The following is a 23142-nucleotide window of genomic DNA, read 5'->3' on the forward strand; positions in this document are numbered from 1 at the left end:
GGGAAACTGTTTCTTATGTTCTTAGTGAAAAATATCAGATGCTGAAATCAAAGTTTTTTTTCCAAAGCATAAGACAACTTTGTGTATGTTTGGGAGAAAAAACCTGGCAGTTTGTAACATACTTTACAGTCCCATAGCTAGTATATCCTGATTCACTGAGGGCAGGAAAACCCCAAGGTATTTTACAAGCTTGTCTGTAGTTAACTGATGCTAAATTGGAGCTTTAAATTTGACAGCTGTAACTTGTTTTGTATGTTTTGTAATGAAATACATGACTCTTAAGTACCCTGAAGCTCTGTACCTTCGTATTTTTGACGTCTTACTTTTTCCATAGTTCAACTGAACAGTTGAAGGAGCACCCACTAAATTCAGCATAGATAGCAATAATTGTGTAATTCTACCTGTAGCTACTATCAACACTTGTTTTCTCCTACCAGTCTTATTTTATTCTTCTTTCCCCTCCCCCCGCCCCCGTGTATTGCTTCCAGGTCTGCCCTAGATTTCTGCTTGAGCCACCTTCTGATCCAGGACTCTGCTTAAATAAATCATAATATCCATTATGCTTGAGGTTGTAGGCACCAGGCGACACAGCTATGAAATTACTATCAATAATGTAATGTCAAAACTCACCATCAAGGTGAAGATCTCTGCACTACTTTGCTGGCATTGAACATTTTCAAAATGCTGGCAGCTTCATAGCAAGCTTTCCTTTTAATTGCCGTCTGCCAAGCAAAGGCATTAGCCTGTTTCTGGCAGCCTTACGGTTCCAGATGTCCAGATCTCTCATGATATCCTAACAGAGGCATTAGGGTTTTACTATTATTGAGTTGTGCATCTGACTCCCCAGAGTAAGAGCAAGTTACTGTGTTGATCTATAGCTATGCGGAAGTCATTATTTTCCATACTACTTACCTGCAACTTACAACCAGAAGAAAGCACAGAACTCTGGAGAGGTGCCTGATCAGAGCACATCCAGGTAACACCACAAAAGTTTTAACAGTTATGTATCATTTGATGCTCTTCCATCACTATGAGGTGAAGATAAGGGAAGTAAATTTCAAAAATTCAGGATGTTGCTTCTTAGAAGTATTGTGTTTACTCACTTCCTAATGTAAAATATTCTATACATCACTGGAACTGATGTCTCAGACAACTGACCTTTCTTATATTTTTAACATCACCAAAAGATCTGGCAATTTACAGATATTTAAATATAACAGTTAATGTTTAGTACAATTCCTGTCAATGCTGTTATCTTCTTCAATGACAACAGCAGTCCAAGACTGAAGAAAAAGTTCAATGGTACCAATGGATTTGTGCTTAATATCTGCAGTTTTGGGTGCCCGAATATCTCTTTTTTTTGTCTTCTGATGATCCAGGGGATGTCATTGGAATTGTTGACTTATTACAGAAGAACAAAAAATTGATCCTGTTCCTGTTGTAGAGTAGCACTAATGATGCAAATAAAAGGCAGATGGAGTATACAATAATTGAACACAGTAGACATAGTATCAGTCAAGGTACTCCATCAGTGGGCACAGTCACATCTGCAAGACACCAGTTACCATCATTCCTCAGACACTGTATATTTTACACTTTTCCATTATAACCAAAATTCTTTACATCTTTATTCTGGTTAAAAATACTGGCCCCTCCCTTCCCCCCCTCCCCAACCTCTGTGTCTTACAGTGCTTCAAAAAAAACTAATTAAGAAAGACCTGGGATTGATGCTTAATCACCCTAACGGGTGATGCAAATTTTAATTTTTGATAGAGTTTCATTATTTTAGACACTGGATAAGTGGTGCGAAAATGTCAATTTTATACAATCACATGTAAATTCAACAGAATAATAAAATAAAAAGGACCAAACAGGAAAAAAAAAGGAGATAGGATTCACATTTGACAAAAACTCATTCTGACATGCTTTGCAGAATGAGTGGTATTTCTGCAGTGTAGATTCTCTATCAAAAAACTAATTAGAGACGTAAACAGTGGGTTTTTTTTGGGGGGGTTGTTAATTCATTTCTTTGTGTTTAAAAAGTGTTCATAAACAGATAAAATTTTCCTCAGGTATATTTTCTACTCATTGTATTCATAGCATAATTTTTCATTTCTATCTTCCTTGTAAATTGAAAATGTTCAGATATGTTTATAGACAACACTCTTAGTACCCAATTATATGAGCATTGTTGAAGTAACCATTCTGTAAACAATGAAATTTATAAGAAAAAAACCAAGGACAGCCAAAAAATTAAATAAAGGGGGAAAAAAGAAAAAAAGCCCAACATCTGATGTGATAAAAAGATCATAATTTACATTGAAGAAGTAAATTATTTTAATTTTCTTTTGCCCTTAGTGTTTGTAAAGCAACTCTGTCCTCTTATAACTCTTCATTATATACTGAGTTATTATTATTTGTTTTCTTATTTGTTTTAAAGTTGTCTTTAAAGAATTGTTGGTATGCATAGGCACTGGATTTGGCTCTGAAAAACAACCTTAAACCCCTGCAGCTCAATGTGTCTTGCTGATGGAAGCTAGATGGGCAAGTTAAAGTGTTTTTAATTCCAGAAGGAGCCAAAATGACATAATCTGGGTTATACACAGTCAACATTATTGTTTTTTGGTTTTTTTTTTAATTTGGCAGTTTGATGATATAGAAGCTCAGAAGCTTGCTAGCTACTGGCAGGTTTTTGTGGCTTTAGTGGGTCTGAAATGGCTTGTTTTCAAATTGACAGAGCTTTCTTTGGTTTGAGAGAAATCTGAAAAACTCCAAGATAGACCCAGCTTGTTTACTGCATAGTGTGAATGACTAATGTTCACAACATCAGGAATTAGTGGGGTTTTTTGTTTGTTTGCTTTGTCGCTTGTTTTGTTTGTTTGTTTGTTTTGCTGTTGTTGTTTTCTAGCAAATGTGAGAATAAATAAAAGCCTTGCTATCGTCTTGTTGGTGGCTTAATGGAATTTGAAAGTTTTCCTATTGCATCCGCCTGGCTACAAATACTAAGCAATTAACGTGTTTTTGATGGTCCTTTAGCTTCAGCAGAAGGGTTATTTAATTCATTTTTTGTGAGTCCAGAAGTATAAATGTCTGCCATTTGGTGTACAATATTTTGTAGGTAAAAAAATGAGTTCCTCTTGTAAAACCATGTAATTAACCATTGCTAATATAGCTTTAGGTCATACCTCTTCAGTGTTAAGCAATTCATTCTAGTTACCGAGACAAGAATTCTTCTCATGGATTGGCCTGGAAAATATATGAAGTGCTCTTTTAGGAGCCAAAACGCAAATTTGTGTCATTCATGCATGTTGCACCCTATGCTTCCCTCTTAGTGATAAGAGATACATTGAAGCTGATATGGTCTGGAATGGATAAATATGGTGTAAACTGAAACTGGAGCCAAAATGCCTTATAATCGCAAAAATAGTGGCTTATTGATTTGAATTGTTCACTTTAATTTTGCATTACTGCTACAAGCTCACAGTAGTTTCTATGACGCATGACTAATGTACTTTCTTCTGACATTTAAGAAAACAATGTGGATGTGCTTTCTTACTCTAAAAATGTGTAAAAGTCATATAGCCTTTTCAATAGCTTTGGCTGATAAGCCAGCTTTAGAGATATCTGTAAGGTCCTGTTACCTCTAACTCTTTCTAAACTCACTTTTTCACACATCTGGAAGAGGATAAAATGGACTCTTTTTCTTTCAGTGCATTTTCAACAGTTTTGCTTACAATAGTTTTACTGCTTTCTAGAGGATCATGTAGCTTTAACACTCAGAGACTTGTTTTTGTTTGCAGAAGTGAACATTACTTTTATTTCTAAGTGACTGCATATGATATGAAATTCATAAGAAAACCATAGTTCTATGCAGTGCCAACCGTAGTCTCATTTTAAGTGTCAGAACAACTGCCACTTAAAATCAATCATGCCAGCTGTTCAATATTTCCTCCATTGGTTTTCTTTTCAAAATTGATTACTGAAGATTTCAGAAAATTTTCCGTAATTCACAGAAGCACATTAGATGCAGAATTGCCTAACACAAACCTTGTCATATTTTGAAGCCACATTTGCATCTATTGTCATTTTAAACACTAACTGGCTTGAGAGAAGGCTGGATATTTGAATAATTTGGTATACTGAGCTGGCAGTAATTGTGGTTTTCTGAAAGTCATTCAAGCCCCCTCCACACTGAAAATGTTGATGAAAATGTTCTGTTTCAGTTATTGATTCACTTCAGGTTATACTTTCTCACTTGGATTCACCAGTTGAGACACTTACAGCTGCTCAGTACCTGTTAGTTTTTACACATTCACAACTGTAAGCCAAACACATAAGCAATGTGGGAATATTGACTAAATGCTATGAAATATGTAACATCTTTCTGTTTACGTGTGCATGTTCCTTAGCCTTCCTTTTGCTACCACAATATCCAGTTCTTTTAATTTTGAAGAGGCTGTTTTGGCTATGATAATTTAATATGTGGAGGCTAAATATATTTAAACATTTGAAAAAATGAAAGTATTTGGTATCTTGCATTTGTATAGGACTTAATCATTTTTTATACTTGCTGGGCTTCTCCTCTTACATTCTTGTGATTCAGAGCTTTCCCCTCCCATTTTTTTTTTTTTTTCCACTTTTGAACAATGCTGCGTCCAAGTTTCCTCTGCCCTCTGAAATGGTATCTCAGTCCCTCCCCATTTTTACTTTAATACGTAGCATACATTCTCTTGTCTTTCTCCATCCATCACATAATCTCTTGCATTTGCCATCTCTCACCCCAGTTTCTCTACAGACTTTGTAGCCAGCACCTTGGTTCTGTGTTCCTTTACTTTTGCTACTTCATTCGGCCTTCATCTGAGGTGTTGGATGTACCCTTTTCCTACTTTGCTTCTCTATCCATGCCTCTTTTTTCTTTGCATTAGTCCCTGTTACCTATCAAATCTCAATTTACCTATTATCCAGCAGAGGTCATAGCTAGGGGTCTTGTCCTTCACTTAGTAATAGAAACTGACCAGTTTCCAGCTGGCTCAGTCTTCATCACTAAGTATTAAACATGCAGCTATTTTTCACCTGAATGACTTGCATAACCCTCTTTAACTCCTCTGAAACTCTCACTCGAAAACAGTTCAATTGTTGTGCTGTGACGGTTTCAGAAATTCAGCCTTTGTCTTCCTTGTTTTTCTCTTGCTTTAAATTTCCATTTTAATCTGGTTGAAGGCAGGGATAATTTATTTTCTGTCTTCGTATAACATCAAACAGTCCATAATTATGGCTGCTAGATAGAATGAGAGCATAAGTAATATACCCATGTGTATCTCTCATTTTAAAAACATTTAAGAAATTGGTAGAGATACTAAGATAAGGGTAGTGAGATCAGAGATCTTTTGAAATAAGTATTTTGATTTACTGTATTTGCTGAAGTTTTGATTAACCAACAGAATAGAAAGACCTTGGGGATCTTCTGAACTCTCTAAGCCATCTCGCTCTGGATTACTGTGAATTAATGGCTTTTAGGATAGATTTTAAAAAAAAAAAAAAAACCACTAATGAAGATTTTCTTTTATGCTGGGTTTTAGCAGATATTTAACACAACTGAAAACCTGCAGTGCCAGTGTGATATTCCACAGAGTTTATTTTAGAAAATAAACAAAGTAGCAAACCGAGTTCCTTAATTCTAATGTCTATCTGTCTAGAAATTACAGTCTTTTTTTATTACAGCACATAAAGAAGTGAATTGAATGGACACATTGAGATTCCTAACACTTCAGATTTTTAAGCTTATGAAGAGTAATTAACTGTATTAATCATCATTCCTAGTTTTAAACTGGGACCTGTAGTGTGATCCTTATTTCTGTTAGCTTTGTTAGACTTAAAAATGCCAGTAAATTTTAAACAGAAGTTCTCTAAGTAATAGTATGCTCTTCTATATTTTTTCAGACTGTTTGAAATATGAAAACATATTTTGGTCTTAATATACAATACACAAGTTTTCTTTCAGAAGTTTTGAGGTTTTTTTGAGTTCCACAGAAAACACAAATAAAAATCCAACAAACTAGTAAAATTCTGTAACCTAACCATGGTACGATTTTTTTGGTGATGAGCATCAAGAGTTTTTCTGAATAATATTGAGGAATAATAGTATATTTTGTATTCCTGATTTTATAGTGATAAGAAACTGGCTGCAGTATAGAGCATATGTAATTTATAGAGGGAAGTAAGATGTTAGAATTGATTTTTTTCCCCCCAATGATAACTTTTAATGTATTTATTGGATTATGGATAAGATTATATAGTTAGACTCTATCTATATAAAAATATCTTCTGTTGTGTAAATTGCATAGAATTTTTCCTTAAGAAAAAATATTAAAGATTTCCTTTTATCTCCTTTTAATCTGCAACTTTCTTTACATTTAGTTCACCTATTAAAAGAGTACCTTTCTTTTAAACATTTGTATTTTATGTAAAATTCATTTGTACACATCTTTTGCCGCTGTTTTTGATCCTCTTTTAAGGTCATGAAAGACTAGCACCCTTTTTTCTTACATTTCCTTAAGAATTATAATACTGCTGTCAGCAGAATGCAACAGCTATAGAAGGATCTTGCTATCAAGAGTCCCTTTTATAACACATTCTTTATAACAGGAGTCAATGGAATGAGGACATGACTAATGTTACTGAATTTATAGATAACTGTAGCTTAGCATGCAGCACATGAGAAAGAAGAAAAGGAGTTTTATCACATTTCTTTCTGTCAATTGAAGGTCTATCACTAGATCTATGAAGGCCTGGGAAACAATTTTTTAAAATGCCAAAAGCTCCATCAATTACAAGTGTGGTGTAATTAATGTTGACATATATAGCTGCATTTTAGTGCTCCTCAGCAAGAAAAAAGTAGACAGGCAGTGACTTCTAAGGTAAGCTAACAATTGCAATCTGCAAAACAACAAGACTGAATTGATCTAAGCTGAATAAATTGCAAAAGTTAACTTCAAGAACTGGAGCTGTTACTTGATTTTGGAAAAGGCAAAAATTTCTTTAAAGTTAATGAGCATTTTGTGTTAATAGTGCTAAATGAAAATAATAGTACTCAGGATGATTACAAGGAAACCACACGGATTATAGAATGTCTTTGAGCTGCTAATGCCACATGGTGAGAGATCTGGTGCATGGTTGTATTGAGTGAGGTGAGAAGAGTAAATATCCAACATGTCTGTCTAAGACCCAGGTAGGCTGGTAAACACAATTCTGTTGAGTCAAGTCATGTGCAGAACGAAAGTTAATTTAGTCTGAAAGAAACCTGGAGAGGGAATGCAATAGCCACTGAACTATGTCTATAGTTCAGAAGACAGAGGACCTTGGCCTGGGTGATTGCTGTGTATCCTGTGAGAGTTGAGACGTAAACTTGAGAAAAAGAAAGCAACTTAATTGTTATAAGAACAAACAAGAAAAAGTAACAGTAAGCAATGCATGATAGGAATTAGAACATTTCTGACCCTCAGACCAAGAGTGGAATCGTAGTAGAAATAACAACATGAACAAACATTTAGGTAATGCCAGTCAGTTTGTGAAAGTGATTATATATGGGTCATTTGCTTTTGATAGCTTCTCTGTGGCCTAGACGTTTACCTTTCCTCTTGTTATTGTATTTCAGAGTACTTTGGGGATGGGGAAAGCAATCATAACACTGCAGACAAAGCAATAATTTTTCCTAGCCTTTACTTGCTGGAAATGGAGGCAGGGTACTTACTTACACTACACCTGCACTTCCAGACTGAAAAAGGAGCACAGTGGTGAGAAAAGATTTTGTTTACTTATTTACTACTTTTGCTGGGGCTGGAAGCAGCGATTTGGAACAAGCATCATTTTTAATCAATGCCATGCTTGGAAAAGAAGGCAGGTGGGATCAGGAGAAGGGGGAATGAGAGAGCCTAGAAAAGGCTTTCTTTTGAGGAAAGGAAAATGAAACAGAGGTCCACGTGTTCAATCAGCTGATGCTATCAGGCAGACCTTTTGAAATACGGATCTGAGCTGGATGATATCGGAAGCCTTCCATGGGTTTGCGTTAGCAAGGTTGTGACACACTTGTCTTGAGTGAAGTTTGGCACAAACAGATTTGCAGAGCTCTGGGAATAAAATAACTGTTTCAGGATGCAGGAAACAACTTCCCTTGTGGACAGAACTACAGCAGTTGCTGAGAAGAAGTATTTGTTTCAGAATTTCCCTCTAAATTACTGAATGCTGGCTGTCGCTGGAGGCAAGATGTTGGACTTGAAGTATAAATGGTGCAATTTAGTATGGGAAACCCTATTGGTCAGTTCAACTTTATACTGAAATACTGCAAAACCACTTAAGAGCAAGTTATTTCATAGGAAAGCTGGGAGAAAGTGTGCTGCTGTAGTACTTTTTGTATAATAAGTAGAAAATAAAATACTGCATAATGATCTGGATTTATGCATTGCGAATCCAGAAGTAGTTTGATGAAATGTAAATAAATTTTATATACACTTCTATTACCACTGAACAAGTGCTTAGAGGTTCTGAAAGATTGGTTTAAGGCCATTAAAACAGCAAAACACCCTTTGGTGCAGTCATTAAACAGTGCTTAGATCTAAGATTACATTGTAATCTAGATCTAAGATTACATTGCAAGCTGGATATATGTTGCCTTCTTGTAGCCTGTCTAAGTGCCATTAGGTAGTGGGGATTTGGTAGCCCATATAGAATGTAAGGCTTCTTAAAGATCCGTTATCTACTAGTTACTACTGTGCAAACTGTGCTTTTAAAATGTTATCTTGTACACTAATTGCACTGAATGGTCTAGTGTAACACATTCATGTTATTAAAGTTAATGACCCATTGCATTAGTAGTGATAGTGAAGAAGATCTAAAGGCAAATTTCCTGTTTTAGTTGGAGGACTGAACAGTTGAAGGGAGGTTAGTGTTATTATGCTGGAACTGGTGACACATACAGGCCTACGGAGACAGAAGCTATCTATGCTTTGCACATTAGTAAATCTTTTTTCATGTGCCTGTTATGTTTTCAAAGATTGCTTGAAATTGGTACTTCAAGTGCAGGTTTTAATATGCTGTATTCAATCACTTTGGAGTAAAAATCTGATATTTCTATTTAGAGCTAAAGACTTGCATCTGTTGAAAGGAGGAATTGCTATCGTTTCCTGAGGTTTGAGATGCAGTAAAAACCAGATGGACAATCATTTAGACATGTGATTTCTCTTCTGCCCTTAAAATCTTGTCCTGCATTTATATTCATGGTGTGTCTAGGCTGCACGTCTCTCCAAAACCCAGTGGTGTGGGAGCATGTGGGAGCACTACCCCATGAAGGAGCAAGTAGTAAGTTAGAGTAGGACTTGTTCTGCTCAGTAACTCAAGAATTACTGAGGCATTTTAAGGCCTGAGAAGCTGATTTTATTCAATCCCAGGCTATTTACCTTTTATAAACCTATAGTGTGAGCATTGTAAGTTATGAGTTTAAGTCATTAAATGAGTATGTGAAACACGGCAGCATGTGTCATCTGAGAGCATTAGCCTGTTTGCAAATTCCTATTCATGGCAACCTGACTCCTAACCAGAGTAAACTTTCCTTTCCTTCAGTTCATTTGTAGTTATTTGTGTTCAGGCTATTACTGCTTTGTGGCATCCCCCTTATGCTCTTGCATCTTGGCTGCAGGCTGTTCAGGGCAAACTCTGATTTATCCTGTTCTTCCTTATAAACCACTAAGGTTCTTTAGTGAACTGCGAAAGGGGAGGGTGAGGAAAAGTGGATATTGCGCATGTTTCTGTGTTTCCAGTTCTTTCTCTGCCCCATTAGAGAAGCTCTCAAGAAGTACATTGTGCTATCTTGGCATAAACTGCAGATTGATGCCTTCCTATGAATGCTGCATTTTGTAACAGCTCCTTGATTGTTAGTTAAAGGTGTCTCTTTCTATAGTGGCCCTGTTTGATTTGAAGCCAGCTGCGTCATGGCAGGCTCCTTTGGTCACCACCTTTTCACTTATGGGTTCGGATGAGACCCAGTTCCCATGACACTGTAGCCCGAGTCAGTTTCAGAAGCCTGGGTGTGCATGTGAGGCATTCCCTGAATGAATTCACACCCTTTCTCTGCCAAAAGGATCTTGCAAGTTTGTTAATGCATTTGATAACAGTTTGCCTAATGATTTCCAGTGAGTTAGAGATATGGAGGGGAGACAGTTTCACTGATTTTTTTTTTAGGAATACTGTTGTATAACCCTTTTTTTCTGGTGATGGTGTGGTAGTTGGTGAGATTTTTAGATTATCTGCTGTGTGAAATATCCCTGGATGGGTTAGACATATTCTAGATGTTGACAACTAGAATATGATTTTTTTTCCCCCAATGAGTTACTTTCAATGTGTCAGTTTAACACGTAAGTTGTGTTACATTTCTACTACATAATAATTCCAGATACATGCATTCCTTTAAATACTCTGATAGATGAGGTTTCCAATTATATCCATGCCTTAACCTCTCCTCTTTTACTTTTTAATCCGTACGCAGCCATTTTCAACATTCAGGTGACCAGGCATCTCTTGTATTTTGTTTCCTCCAAGCAACCTGCCAACAAAGCATCTCTAATAATTTATAACCAAATCCTGATTTTATGCAAACCCCCTCACCCCCAGAATATTAGTAAAGCAAAACTGTTAAATTGTAGTCTCATTACAATCTGTTAATTCAAGCTATGTCTATCTGTAGTATTTGCTTTGAGGTTTTTTTTCTATTCTTTTATTCATGCATTTTTTCCTCTTCCTGGAAAAAAAAAAAAAAGTGCACTATAAATAGAGCATTTTACATAACAAACATAAAGAAACCCAGTTTATTTCATTATTACTTTTTGAATTATGCTTTTCAGCAGTTATCACTGCAAGGAGTAGAAGCCTTATGGCTTATCTCTTAAATCTACTGCCATATTGACATATTTCCTTACAAAGTAACTCTGGAGTAATTGGAGCTGTGCTTAATCAAAAGGTACTTCACCTCTTTCTGGAGGTTATCATGCTAGCTTGTAAAATGATTACTCATCAATTCTACCAGAATGGCAGACCTTAGATCAGTACCTATTGTTTGCCTTAGACCAGTACCTATTGTTCATTATAGACTGTACCATATCTAGGAATCCTTGATAAGTTTTCTAAGATGTACTGCGTGTGTGTCCAGCACAGCCCTGTTAGAAAACAACATTGGATCTCCTATTCAGTCATACAGAATCCAGAGGTTACTGGCAGCACCAAGCACCAAAAGCATCCTTTATTTGCATAGGCTGGCCTGTGTACAAGAAGTCTCTACTGTCTTTCATTTCAAATTGCCTAGCAGGGGGTTGCAGGTAAAAATACTAAATTAATTAGAATGTCATACTCAGAAGCTCTATCATTGTTATGTTCTTCAGATAACATATTGCTGATAAAGGGGAGACTGGATAGTAGGGGCATACAATCCAAACAGTTACTCTGGCAGTGAAAATGTTTTTTATCTTTGAAGGAATTATAAAAAATATGTAAAGAAGCAGATGAGGGATTTGGAACTTCTCTTCCTGTGGTACATAACAGAAAAAGGGGAAATCACTTGAGTAAATTAAATGAAAAAGTAGGAAGACTTTATAGTGATAGAAACAATTTTTATGTCACGCAGTCTGTATTTAAGCTGTGAAATGGCATATCCTAAATGAGACAGACAGGAATAAGTAATTTTTCTTAATGAAATATTTTTGAAAATCTATTCAAGAACATATTTTAGGACTTCATGTCTATTATAGACCAGATTAAGGCACTGCCAGTGGCAGGTGCTGACATATACATCCTCTGATGGATTCCTCTACTTTCTTATAGAATATCTGAGCAACAGAGACAGGTTATTGGAGTTCAGTGAACATGCGTTCTGGTTTGATGGTAATTCTAGTCCTGAAGGGAAAATATTCACATATACATGGCTGAGGGCTTGTTTATGAGTTTCAAAGAGGAGAGGAAGTTGTGCTGTGCTCTGAAAAGGAGATTTCTGCAATAGCTGCCCACATCATTCTGAAGTTGTCTTTCAAGCTGTTTCTTTTGCTGTCTAGATCCCCTTTTACTTGTGTGCCATCAGATATAGCTCTGAGGAAGCACTTCTCAGAAATTACCTCTGAACACACTACTATCTTTTTGTTGTGAAGTTGAAGATGTTCAATCTGTAATCCAATACTGAGGCCTTAATTTTCTTATATTTCTTTTCTGCTTCTCCCCTTTTCTTCTTTTCTTCATGCATTTACCAGGTATTCAGATCAATCACGTAATTTTTTATGCTTAAGGGTTTGAAGCCAGTTTGCTTTCAGGGTTTTTTCTTTAGTTAAAAGCTATTCTCTTTTTCCTACTACTCTCTATAAAGACAACTCACTGGCTTCAGAAGTTGTTGTCAAACATAATGCAAACTTTTCCTACAATACAAGAGCAAGGCTCTGAAAAATAATTGGGTTTGTGTCCACTGATATTCAAGCATAAAATCAAGGAGAAACATTTAATTGCACTCATATAGAGCATTTCTCTAAAACTCTGTGTCTAATTACTGTGATGAACACACAGCAGGGACACTAGAACAGGGAAACATCTTTCTGCCCTTCATCTTTGAAGAGGCCTTTTGACACCAGATATGATTCAAGTTAAGCAATCTCCTGACAAGTTATACCCCAATAAATGTGTCATAGATAAGCAGGTTGTGTATGAATCATTCATTACAACATACATATTCTAATTATTAATAGAAAAAGTATTTTCTCTTTTTTTTTTGCATGTTTTGTTTTGCTTTTTTGCTATACTAATTAACATTTTTCCATGTTTTAAGACTGCTTAGCAATTCAAACAATATAATCACAGTAACTTCACGTGTTCTATTCCACATTGAAGATCCCACATGAATCATCCAGTCAATAGGAACAATGCTGGACTTCTATAATGTGTCCACCATATTATCCACAGGATATTATTCTTCCCTTTTACAGATTTGTTATGGGATTCTGTGAGTGTGGAAAAAATGTGCTGCTATAAAAGTGGTGGCATATATGCTTCTTCTTCCGGAAAGTGTAACTCAAAATGGCTGCATGGAGAGTTAGAGCAAAATAGTCTCTACAGCAACCAACTCAAAACCCCTTCAATTGCCTCTCAGGAATCTGTATTTCAGGAACCAAAATTTGACCTGTTACCATTGACCATCATTCTGCAGCTAACACAAAGGCTTGCAGCCGTAATAGCTTATAAGTGAATATATATTAGCAGTTAAATTTTTCATAAAACCCCCATTTTTTGCTGACTTTCTCCATTTAAAACATCTAGAATATTTTTCAGGCTCTCATGTAATAGACCATGTTGGCATCCTGAGCATTTAAGATCTAAATAAAAGGTATCTGTGCATTTATAAAATTGTCTGTAACATCTCTTCTCCAAATGCTGAAATTATGTAGATAAGAAAAAAATTTTTATTTCCCCTCTTCTTTAGACATTTCAATTCAACCTGTTGAGTCAGGGAACTAACCAACAATATAACTAAAAGCCTGCTGGGGAGCCTGAATTTTTAAACAAAATGGTCAGAAAACCCGAGAATACTAAAAGAACTTTTTGAGATTCAATTTCTGGAACTGTCACTGAAGTCTCTTAATCTCAGCAAACATCTATATGGACTAACTTCCCAGTATTCATAAATAGGAAAGGCATCTGTATATCTACTGCTCGTACTTGGGAAGGATAAATGCATCTAGATTTTAATAGCATATACTAAAATAACCGTATCATAGTATTCCTTTGATGGTTTGGAATGCATTTCATTGGGCGAAAGGGCCTCAGCAAATCCTGAGACATAATTTGTAGATTGAAATAACTGCAAACATGTTGTGTAGGTACTCGTTTTGCACGATGGACAGAGTGACCTCCCACATATGCCATTCTGACGAACTTTGAGCAGAAATGTTGATGCCCCGCTCAGTCTCTGGACTTCCCTGTTTATCTTATTCTTTCATATTTTTTGTATTGTCTTGTCAAATTTCTTCCAGTGCCTGGGAGATGGAGTGATTTTAACCTTTCTCATGTAGTATGTGTTCAAGACATTAGTGTTTGTGTATATATGTGTATATACACACACACAAACATACATACAGGTATACATGCACATATACACATATATATATATGAACCCACAAGGAGGTGATTAGATACATCTACAAATTTATGCTTATATTTTGTCTCATGATTTTCAAATACATGTATGTTTTTGAGAGTCTTCTCTCATGATTACTTAAATCATTCTCTCTCTCTGTTTACAAAGACGACAGAAAATCTACGTACCCTTAAAGACTATCAGGACCTCAAAGGGGATAGAAAGCAGATTATTTAAATTTCAGGTGCCGCTGGCCTGTATTTCTCTCTCTTATTGACTTTTTGAAATAATGACAGACTTTATTGTAAGCCTAGAATCATAAATCAGTACTTGGTAACATAGTAATGGACACACAAAACTGCAGTCTTGTTTGGAAACATAATCTAGAAAAAGGTTATATTGTTGAAACTACCACTGCAAATGTGAAGTAATATGGGGGAATGTGTTCTCAGTGTGGTTAAGATGAAATTTTAACATTGTCTTTACAGAAGACCTTTTCTTTCAATTCATTTTATGTTCAGAAAATGAAGATTGTGCTTGAAGATGACAGTTAATTTTCTTTGTGTTCTTTCCTATTTACCAGGTTTTGGTTTGTTTTGGTTTTGTTGTTTTGTTTTTTTTTTTTAAAATAGAAATCTTCTAAATTTTCAATCCTATGAAAACCCCCCCAAGAATTTTTTGGTGTGTAGGAAAACAAGAGCTGTGGAGAAGAGCTGGAACAGTGATGCAGTTAGTTAGATACAGATCAATGATTTTTCTCATATGTTCTTACTGTATTATGTTGGCATCTGGACTACCCGCATAGTATTTAACCCTTTTCAAAATCTCCAATCTTTATTTTCATCAGTGCAGATGTTTCAGCCAAATAAATCCCTTAATTGTTTTGTAGTGAGAGCCAGGGATTTTATCAAAGTGGTGCAACACAAGAATGTAAGTCTTTGCTATTATTAGTATCATTTGTTTGTACTTTTGCTAATTGAGACTTTTGTTTAGTAGTCAGACAAATGGGAACTGTCCTTTTACGGATAGGTTACCCTTCTACAGCTGGTGGGAATATGCTTGTAATGCTGTTAAGCTAGATGTATGTATTTTAGAGCGGAAAAGCTCAGCCTGTAAAAGTCAGGCTTAAAAAGAAATTGCCATTCCAAACCTAAGCCTTGTATTTGAAAGCGTGACTGAAAAAATAGTGAGGGAGGCAAGGAGATAGGCTGCAGGCTCACACGAATTAAGAGGACTAAGTACAAAGACTGTAGTGAGAGCCAGATTCATGGGAATCACTGTTGTGTGAGCTTCTATAGCTTGGATGATTTACCCTGCAACCTGAATTCGTCTGCAAGGACTGAAGCGAGAAAGTTGAGATGCTTGTATAAACTCACAGCTAACATTACTAAAATGATTATTTTATCTGAGTGTAGTTAGGGGGCAATTTCTTTACATCATAAGCTTAATTGCTTGAACCATCTTCCATTAAATGTCTTATCATTTCACCAGTTTTAGAATGAAGGGTTTTGTCTGTGGAGTTTTACCACCTTCTCAATAAATTACGGGGCACATAAATGACAATATCACTGGAAAAAACACTTGAATGTGCCTAACTTTGTTACAATCAGTAAGAGTATTCACAAGATGAGCAATCCTGCAGGTCCAGGTGGGATGCAGATTAAATGACGAAGCTCATTTCTCAGCTGGGAGCTCCAAAGAAGCTTTGAAAGACAACATATTACCAATCACAGTATTGCACTGAAAATGTCAAGTCCCTTAGTTAATAAGGACAAAGGGACACATCAAAGCTGCTGAAGTACAGTTGTCATAAAGAGACAGGGTGTAGCAGAGTATGTCTCTTCAGATGCTGCTTGTTTTCCTTTCCAAGCTACCATGACGGAGAGCAGGTGTTAGTTCTCAGGAAATCTCTACAGCGGAGACACTGGCTTTGGCCTTTGGGACCACCAAATGATTTTGCCATCCTGACATCTGAAAACCCTGAATGCACCCTTTGTCCCATTGCATCCTTTTCATAGGGCAGAAAATCAGGTTATGTGTCATGCTCAGAGAACTGGAGGAGATGTGCTTAAATGACAACTGTTTTAGTGAATGGATAACAAGGTACACTGTGACCAGCCAGCAAGACAGATAGGGTATTTGCATCATTGCAATTCATTTGTGCTTTTCCACAAAGCTGAAGAGCACTCATCTCTTACATGCTTACCTAAACTTATTTTCAGTTAACAAAAATAACTGTGGATAATGTCACCTCACTAATGGGTTCAAGGATAGAATTTGTTTTGCCTGTTTGACAGACTTGATTCTTCTGCACAAATCTATGGCTTGCCCAACTATGCCTGGAGGCAGATAAACTGCTGTGGGCTTCTTCAGTTCTGTTGATGGGTGCTGTTCTGCCAACACATTAAGCTGTTTTTGTAGATAAATCATGTACAAATAAAAGAGCATACATCAAATCTTAATCCTGTTTCACTGTGAATGAACCAGTATTGCTAAAATAAGACCCCCTTCCCTCCTACGCTGAATCTTCAGATGTCATTTGGGTGTGAACCAGTTGCATATTTTTCTGAACCAGTTGCATATTTTCATTTTGATAAATATTCCTGAAGGGAGAGCCAGCCACTTCCTCATTTGTTTAATTTTAATCACTGCAGCAAGCTTTCTTGAATGGAATCATTGGAACAAGCTACCTCTGCTGGCATCCCACAGCAGTTGGTGCTCCCCACTGTGGAAGAATTTAAAGCCTTCAGCGACTGGTGTGATGCAGCCTGCATGGCTTTATGTGGAAACTGCTGCCAGGTCTTTGTGCTTCGCAGGGAATCTGCAGAGGCCCACCAGCTGGCTCCGCCAAAAAAGCAGGATGGAGCACAAGACCACCATCACCCTTGGAGAGCCAGCTGGCCCATCTGGCCACCTTCAGAAGGTACTAAAGGGTGCAGAAATTTGCTGAGCTGTTGCATTAAAACTGAGTTTATTTGGTAAATGAATTCCAAGGGGAAATAAGTGGTGCTGATAAGGATTATACTTTTATATCAAAACCATAACAACATGTGCTATTGTCCCTCAATGAAGAATGAGAAAAATAATCATTTCCCTCCACTGCTGTTCTCATTAAACACTGTTTCCAGCACATGGCTTGAAGACATTTCCTAGATATGAGGGTGTACCTGGCAAAAAAGCTCTCCTGATTCTTCCCAGGCCATGGATCTGTTACACAGATACATGGTCTATGCATCTTTTGGCATTTTGCATTTTCTTGCAGTCCAGAGCATGTGCTGGATCAAAGAGGAGCCTGGTTCATAGACTCTCTTGCTTTGGCACTGCCTACTCTAATGAAAAGTTTTTCAAAACCAGACTAGGTGATAAAACTGGTAAAATATGTTGAACAATGTATTTTGAATGAACAAGTATAGTTACAGTGGTCGTAGTGTGTGTTAAGTTTATGCTTAGTTGTCATGCTGTAACTGGAATATTTTTGATGCTGAGAAGAAATCCTTATACTATCAGGATTTAATAAGCAATTAAACACACAATGAAAATCTTTAAATGAAATGAAAGCCTTCAACCATCTCAGAAGTAAATCAGAAATATATATATCCACAGATTTAAAGGTATGTTACATTGTTAACAGGTTACATTGTTAACAGATATTGAATCAGGATACTACTCAAAATTCAGAAACATAGATGTGGAAATGGCCCTAACTTACAGACTTGATGATATATGAACACATTATTGTCAGGGATCCAAAGATTTTACTTTAGGTTAAACCAAAAGGGAAAGATTTCTATTTGCTTTTCTTGTACAGTTTCCATGTGTGAAAGATAAGCAGAACATCTAATGGAGTGTTGTAGTGCAGCTGAGGTAAGACAACTTTTTTATACCTATGATGAATATTGAAAAAAGGCAAACATTAAAAAATCAAACAATCCAAAATTTCTGGAAGGTCATGTGTTCTGTGGGAACTTGATCCAAAGCTCAGTATTTTCTTTCCATTGTATACAGTAGACTTCAATACCAGCCTTCCCTGAGCATCATAAAAATATCTGAAATCCTGCAGCATTGTAAACGCATTATTAAAGTTCTCTTTCCTTCTCTTCACTGTTAAAATCTGCACTCGACCAGTATTTTTCTGTTTTCTGAAGACTGGGAAGATGTTTTTCCTTGTTTTCAAGTGAATTTTTGTGTCTACTATAAAAATTCTAATAATTCCAGCTTCTGCATGTTTGCAGTAAGTGACCTAGTTCACTGTAGAAATAGGTTAAAATTAGCCTTCATAAAAAATCTATTTTCATCTCATAGAATATCTTTTAGACCACGTCTTTTTGTATTTCATAAAATGTCTATCTTTTCATGCTCAAAAAGCTGGTGGTGTTTTGCTTAGCTTTGATCAAGACACGCTCACTCAAACCATGACAGCCTAAATTACATCCAGAGATGTGGTAATAAGGCAGGCTTTTTTCTGCCTGGTATACTTAGTTTCTTATAGAATATAATTGATCCAGATTTCGAATATTATGTATTCTTTTTTTCTTTTTTTTGTAAAAAATGATTAACTGATGGAAAATTAGGGCTTTTTTTGTTTGTTTCTTTGTTTCTTTTCTTTTCTTTTTTTTTTTTTCTTTTTTAATATGTCTGTATGTTAGTATTCTGAGATAAGCAGAGCTGTGTAGTATGTTCACACTTCATGGTTAAAAATCACACATGCACTGTAAAAAAGTCTCAGCTCACAATTCCTGGCTACCCCATGTGACTTTTTATGACATGCAACTTGATAAGTTTATGCTGATCATATTCTCGGTTAGTTTTACTGACTGTGTTCCACCATTGTTATGTCTAAGACTTGCTATCTGTAGGGTTCATAATAATGAAGCACTGCATTCTGTATTCCTATTTTTAGGAAAGCTGTATCTGCATGGGGAAAGGATTTGTGTGCTTATGCAATTATGTGATTGCCTGAGAGCTTTCAGAGCTATGTCAGAAACCATTGGTTGGTTTTTACTAGCTCAGATTTCAGCACAGGTATAACTTTATGTGGACCAATGACATGCAGGAGGCGGAAAGTATGTTACTACTGTTTACAGATTTGCTGTAAAATAAATAATTGCTTTGGATTGTTCCAATCCAAATATACAGAAATTCATGGACAACAGCTAATATTGTATTTTTGCAGGAGACCTCACTTTTGAACAAATGTTATTGTTCATCTCAACTCTCTGTCCTTGAAGAGTGCTTAAGCTTCAGCTAAAGATTTTATCTTGTTTTTCATAGACATGAACAGGAGTGATGGCTCACAATCTGGTTTTTTTGCTCTAAGTAGCTATCACAATTCATAGAATATGTGTTTGTGGTGGATGTGAGGCTTGACCTCAGTCACGTTCTCAAAGCAAGTGAGCAAGAATAGGACAGAGCCTTAATTCTGCCAAGGAACAGCTGAACTGACAGGCAGAGAAACTAGTCTGCACTTAATAGTGATCAGTTCAGATTATTTTCTCATGGAGGAGACAAAATGTAACCTGATTGACATAGGAAAACTGTATGCAGCGGATTAAAATTTATTTTATGCCCACAAAAGAAGTAGAAGAAATGCTGAAAAATTATTAGCTATTTTCCCTGTCTTTCTGCTAGGTAGAGTACTTGCACTTACAGTACAAACGCCCTACCCACTCATTTCACTCAAAGAGTAATTTCCTTACTATCGTTATTATCCCATTTGTACTGCCATAACACTCAGAGGCCTCAGAAATATTTAGGGCCTACTTTTCTAGGCATTATACATATAAATAAGGAAGGAAGAAGGACTTTGCTTAAAGGAGCACACAGTTTTCAGGATCTAAATTTAATTTTTGTCAGCATATAAACAACGAGGGGCAGATATTGTCCATAATGAGAAAAAAAGAAAGCTGAAGATTCATTTTGGGCTCAGGTGATACTTCTCTGAAAGGGTATGGTAAGGGATTTTGAGGATCATATTTCTTCTCTGGTTTTGCTTCCTACCCACAAAAGATAAAGCAAGTGCATTGATACATCCAATGAAAATTTCCAGCTTTCTGTCATCATCACAGTAAGTCATGGAAACTAATTACATGTGCATGCTGTTTAGCACTGTTCAGGTGTCTCATCTGCCCATGTGCTTACTGGGGATGCTAAAAGAACCAGGTCCTTTGCTTCACCTGCACTGTCATCATCTTATGGCGGACAAAACATATGCCAGCTGGTGAAAACAGTTGGTTTTGCAGAGGGTCAGTTGCGCTAACAGCATGTCAGGTATGCTTGGCATATTTTAAGATCTTCATTTCATTAATTTCAGTGACAACAGAGAAACATTCCAGGATATGGCCATGCTGCAGTAGTGGTAGGATTTCTTGTTAAATGTAATTTTACTGAAGAAATTACGATGCCCTGGGGAGAAATGAGCATTCCAGCAGATGTTCTTTAGAAGTAAGCTTGTTATTTTAAACAGAAGTTTAGGAACAAGAAGGAGCTTCATAAGCACCTTTTTTGTTGTTGTTAGGCAAGCCATTATCTGACCTTTCTTTTTTTTTTTTTTTCTTTTCATTTTAATTTGAGGTAGGGTTGGGGAGGTTGAGATGTTTTACATTATGTGAAGTGCTTCTGGCATTAACCTATTAGGGAGACTGAAATTGGTTTACCCACTAGGTCGTGGTAAATGAATGCAGATGCAAAGACTATGTCAATTGTTTCAATGGTGAAGGCTGTACCACACAGACTGTGAAAAATTAGAGGAGGGCAGGAAATCATTTATTTTTCTAACAACCTATTTCCCATTTACAACTTGTACCTGTTGAAGCTGAAAATGTTCCCCTTGTTTCGTCCTTTCCCTACTGGCTGTCTCTCTTCTTCGTTTGACAGATATTCAGCACTCAAGGCCTTAAGTTCAGATGAGTATTATTAACAGCAACCATTATGGTCCCCTGGGGATTAATTTTACTTTGTGTGTGTGTGTTTTCACAATAGTTTCAAGATGTTGGAATGCAGATACATTTCTAGTAAAAAAATAGTTTAGACAGGTTGATTCATTTAGCTACCCAGAAGGATCTGATTGCTTTTCTAAAGTTAATTCCCCGTGAGTTTTTTCCCAGAAGAATACTACAGTAGCTATTGCCATGAATGAAAGTGATTGTTTTCTTACAAAGAAATGAGTGAAAATTTAACTTCTTTTTCCGTATACTTTCTTTAATACCATTTTTTTCAAGTCACTCAAACTGAGGTATATTAATCAAACAGAAATTTCCAAGATATTGCTCATGCCATGTCCCGTTTTTGAAGAGCTAAAGCCTCTGTGTTTTCTAGGAAAATTAAAAGATTTTTTGCCTTATGCAGAGGCAGGGTGCTTTTAGTTTCAAGTTTGTCAGATTTGAGGGGTGGTTGTTTTTCTTTCTTGATTGCAGCTGACAAAGCAAAAAGACCTCTTTGTCTCTTTCTTCAAGCTGTGTGTGAACTCCAGTGGAATTCTGAACAGGTAAAACAACACATTATATGTGTTGCAGATGTGCTAGTAACAAGCTCTTCTGTTGTTGTGGACTTTCTGAGCAGCAACTGTGAATCAGGGATGACAAGTATATGCTTTTACTGGTGGTGGCATTTAAATGGCATTTGGTGCTCTCAAAATAAGAAAATGTTCTATTTTCGTACTCTTACTGAGGACTGAAGTGCAGATTAAAGTTTCTTATGTACTTATGAGTTACACCTAGGCAAAATCTAGTATAAATCAGCTTGTAATGGTGGCTTCGGTGATGTATTCTGCGGCAAATTTAATAATTTGCCGCATATTGGTTGAGAAGTAGTTGAGAGCCGAAAGTAACTTGAGCAGAAGAATTTAATGTAGTTCAGCCCAACTATGCTTGCAATACGTGTGCAGGAGCCCAGTGGAGGGTGGAAAAGCCCATAGGAAGGTAGGGGATATGGCCCTGCTTGCATTATGCTCCTCAGTGTCTCACTCAGTCTGATGCACCCAAGCCCTACCAGGTTGGCCCTGGGTTGCAAGAAGCCCAGGTGGGGTACGTGAGATTCTCATTTCACTTTCTGTCATGACATGGGATGGGGGGAATTTCAGGGTCAAAGTACAGTGAAAGACATAGCAATGTTTATGTTGCCAGTCACATGAAAGGCCATTGCAGGCAATTATAAAGACAGTTTTGAGCCCCTTTTTTAAATTCAGCGCTTTTGTCTTAGGTGGTATATGAGTTGTCAAGGACAGAGAAAATGGTCAGCAAAATTTCTGGAACTGTTATTCTGGCAGGCGATGGCTAACAGCCTGACTGAGAGATACTGCAGGTCCCATCCTGCCCCCTAAAGTTCCTCCCTTGATTAAGTATTAGTTTAAAGCTTCTTTACTTTAAAGACTCTTGTATTTTTAAAGTGTGGCTCAGAATTTTATTTAAACAACAAGATATCTCCTGTGTTATAAGTTTTACTAAACAACACATTCCATAATATACAGCCACACAGTTGTACTGGTTTTGAAATTAAATATTGACTGCAGTTTAATCGATTTAAAATTTTCTACTTTGTTTTGACTGGAGTTGAAAAGTGGTTCAAGGAACAGTCTGAACGGCATTGACTTGTAATAACACTCATTAGTTGCAGAAGGTGGTAAGCTCAGGAGTAGCATGTGTTTTTTAAAGGTAGTATGAGACTTTTTTCCTTGAAATACTTCCCAGTTTACGTTAGCTAACATGAACCACCACTACTACTATAACATGACAGAACCTTTCTGACAGATAGCTAGGGTGCAGTGTGTTCTCTTTAATTTATTCTGATCAGTTGCATTAAAGAAGCCATTCTTAAGTAGATGTTCCTTGCAACTACACCTTGACAGCTATTTTGGTTGTGTTGCTGCCTACAGTCATCTCTGTCTTGAGTTTAATTCAAAAAGTCCAAAAGAAATGTCACAAGGGAAAGATTATATCTTCTTACTAGGCTAATTCAAATTTTGATCACTTAGGACTCTTGCCCTTGTACCT

The sequence above is a fragment of the Strigops habroptila genome, chromosome Z, assembly GCF_004027225.2.
Source record: "Strigops habroptila isolate Jane chromosome Z, bStrHab1.2.pri, whole genome shotgun sequence".
NCBI classification, from domain to species: domain Eukaryota; kingdom Metazoa; phylum Chordata; class Aves; order Psittaciformes; family Psittacidae; genus Strigops; species Strigops habroptila.